The sequence below is a fragment of the Triticum urartu genome, chromosome 1A (genome assembly GCF_056163025.1).
Source record: "Triticum urartu cultivar PI428250 chromosome 1A, HENAU_Tu73, whole genome shotgun sequence".
Taxonomy (NCBI): Eukaryota; Viridiplantae; Streptophyta; class Magnoliopsida; order Poales; family Poaceae; genus Triticum; species Triticum urartu.
In genome coordinates this window covers 543,787,332-543,790,844 of record NC_141873.1, presented here as the reverse complement: position 1 = coordinate 543,790,844, position 3,513 = coordinate 543,787,332, and the positions used below count along the sequence as shown (strand labels likewise).

Below are 3,513 nucleotides of genomic sequence, written 5' to 3'. Positions count from 1 at the left end.
TAATACCATAAGTACACATATATTAAACATTAAAAGTGCTATACTTATGACGATTTCTCATCCGATACATGTACGACATCGACACTGAGCCGTGACCCTGGTCCAACGTGAGAAGGAAATATGATTATGCATGACAGTATTGGACGGAAATCTGACATAGAAGGTCGCATATGAAGCAATTTCGAAAGACACACGAGACTAGTTGTATGCCCTATAAATGTACCTGGTATTGGTTACTTCATTGATTAATTTCAACTGGATCACCACGCTCACATTACCAGTGCTTAATTATTGAGCGCTGGAACTCACTCTTATTCAGCAAACCAGGCATCACACAAGATTGTACTGTTTGCTGATACTTTCCTGGTCTCCACACTCTCCACTCAACACCTCTCTAGCTACTTTGCCATGGCGATATCACATCTGATACTGAAACCATCCTCATTAAGGTGGCCCGATTCCTCCAGGACCTTTCCTCTTCACGAGCTTGCCGCCCTGTGTTTTGCGTCTGGAGAACTTGCATAGTTACTTGCTAGCGATTCTGCACAATGCCACCGGGCTTCCGTCGAGGGCGAGCAAACTGATTCCATACCGCGCTTTGGTGGCGGTGGCTGGAGCGGCGTCGGAGCTATCAAGCCCGACAAAGATGGATATCCAGCCCGCGTGTTTCGAATTGTGGCCGTCAGGGTAGTACTCCACGCACCAGCGTCGGCCTCCTACGACGAACACTGTGGATGTGAGGCAATTGTGGTAGCCGCCGAGCGTTTTGGTTTTAGAGTAGCCGATAATCTTGAGAACGTGAGACATGGACTTGGCCTGGTCGACGATGTCCATGTGGAGGGCGGGGCAGCTCTCTGTCAGGTGTGGAAAACCGTCGCTCACCATGACAGCCTCCAGGTGCCCGCGCCGAGAGGTACAATATGCATGCGTCCTTCAGCCCGCCACAACCATGCTGCTCGGCCAGCGTTAGGGTGGTCGCTGTCGTGCGCGTGTCAATGTTGCCACACAACATGTCCTTGCAGATCGACTTCAAACTTTGGAGATCAAACCTATCGGCCGCCACGAGGAGATGTTGGGCCATCTCCAGCGTCTCGCCGCCATTGATCTCCGGCAGCGAGTCGCTAGCTGTAGATGCACTCGAGCATGGCCTCGAAGACACTCGGCTCCATGTCGTCTACCCGCACTACAGGACCGTTCTCCGCTTGCATTGGGCCGAAGAGCTCCGCCATGAAGACCGGGGACCGAGCGGCGAGCATCGAGAACGCCACGTCCCCTCCCCGTCCGCTCCTCAAGAGGGCAAGGGGCTGCCGGTGCAGGTCGGACGGTGCCACGATGACGGGCCGCGGGGCGAGAGCGGGTTCGGCGCAAATGCCGTAGAGGAGGATATTAATTGCACCTGACTCTGACTCTGAATCGATCCTGGTCTCCCAGGTAGCCGTGCAAGGCGCCAGCCTCGATGAAGCGGCTGTATCCCCGTTCGTCCCCGGGAGCAAAGGCGCGGATCTGGCCCCACTGTCTGCTGTAGGATGGCACCTCTCGCCTGTCTTGGCAGATAAGCAGATGCTGAATCGTGCCATGACAGTAGTGTAGCCGTTGTCGTTGGCGCGGCTAGCCCGGATCTGCAGGTAGACGGAGACCCAGCCGCTGCCGGCCGCGGACGAATCCTTGCCGTCGGGGCTAGATCTGCACAGGCCAGTACAGACGAGAGACCCTGATTGAACTGAAGCTAACCTAGAAGACAAAGACTTTGCATAAATGGCGGCGTATATATTGTTGGTTTCCATCCATGAATATATCAGGAGCATTCTCACGCGCGATATACAAAGTATAGTAGGATAACTATTGCGCTAGGCGCTAGCTGCCGCGATCAGATGGCCATAGCCCACAGAATTATTAAGATCAACTACGGGAGTAAGGAAAGGAAGGAATCACGGCCTAAAACGTTATTGTTGTAATTCATGCTTGTCACCGCTCATGCATATTGGCCGCTGGGCCAAACACCACTTGACGTACTCGGCGTCGTCCGGCTGACGACGGCGTCGACCCCGTCCGGGATGGGGACGATAATAAGTTGGAGCCCCGAAGTACCCCTCCTCCGCCTCATCACCTTCATCATCTTCCCAGTTGTCGATCTCGTCCGCTGCCAGACGCGAGCACGTCATCTCCCTAAGGCCGACGTCGCACCGGACCACGAGGAAGTCGTCGCGGATCAGATGCTCCAGCTCTTCCCTCCCAATGAACTCCTCGTGGCCGCATCCCGGGCCTTCTTCGTCGCCGGCAGCGGCAGGGCTCCTGAAGGCGCGCATGCGCGGGCGGGTGGAGTAAAAGGGGTGGTAGTAATGGTCGTCGACTTCGGGTTCGGGGATGCCGGTGAAGGAGCCGGTCTCGGCCGGGAGCTCGTACGCGGTGTTGCCGGCGTGGTCCAGCAGGCTGAACTTGTACCACGCCTGGACGGGGCGCCGGGTGCGGTCGTCGGTGAGCTGGATGTAGACAGAGGCGTGGTTGGATCTCGCGGAGGCGTCTCGGCCGTTGGGGTAGTAGTCCATGCGCCAGGACTCGCTGCCGACGGTGAAGCCCATGGAGGAGATCTTCTCGCCGGGGAGGACCGTCTTGGCCTGCGAGTAGCCGTCGATGCGCAGCAGGTGGAAGCCGCTCACCGCTTTGGCGACGACGCTGGTGGCCGACCGCGACAAACGGGAAACGCCGGCGGCGGACATGCTTTGATTTGGTTGCGTTCGATCGACCTGGCGGGCTCAAAAACCTAACCTAAGCTAGCAGGTGGGTGAGAGATGACATTTCGATATAATACGCTGTTGTTACGACTGCGGTGACGAAGATCCGATAAATAAGATCGGTAGAGCTTTCTTAAAAAAAATATGGGTCTATCTAGGGCACATCTAGATGTGCCTTAAGTATTACACATCTAAAAACTGACGTCATCGTCATGATATAGCGGGCGTACTCCTCCCCGCGGTTGTCGTTATCGTTTGTCGTTCTTTTGGGCTCGTTGCTTGTTTCAGGTTGACAACTGGGCTTCGTTTTCTGTTGTCCAAACAATTGGGCAGGCCCGGAAAACAAAAAGGTGGACACAACTGGGCTTTAGATCTGGGCATGTGCAGCTACTGAGCGGCCGATCGGGCGGGGAGCTTGATCGGCATATGCGTACACGACGGATGGAGGGGCCATAGGCCATATGCATGAATCGTCTCGTCTCGGACTTGGACACCAGTTTGTACCAGGTTTTTGACGAGCAGCCGCCGTCCGCCCTGGAAAGAAGGACGACGACGACGACCGTACTCGAATTAGAGGTCGAACACAAGTTACTGCTCATCGATCTTAACGGTGGCTGGCGACCCAACCAACCAGGAGCAGCACATTGATCTTAACGGTGGGTGGCGACCCAATTAAGCAGGAGCAGCACATCGGAACGGCGGCGGCACATGCTGGGCAGCGATCGAGCTCCTTAATTAATTCGAACCAAGCAGGGAACTGCATGTAATGGACGAGAATTGA

The 3,513-nt window shown here is 55.5% G+C and overlaps 1 pseudogene; it reads right to left on the bottom strand.

Moving 5' to 3' along the window:
• Positions 1–772: 772 nt before the first annotated feature.
• Positions 773–2,717, bottom strand: LOC125538115 (BTB/POZ and MATH domain-containing protein 1-like; annotated as a pseudogene).
• Positions 2,718–3,513: the final 796 nt, after the last annotated feature.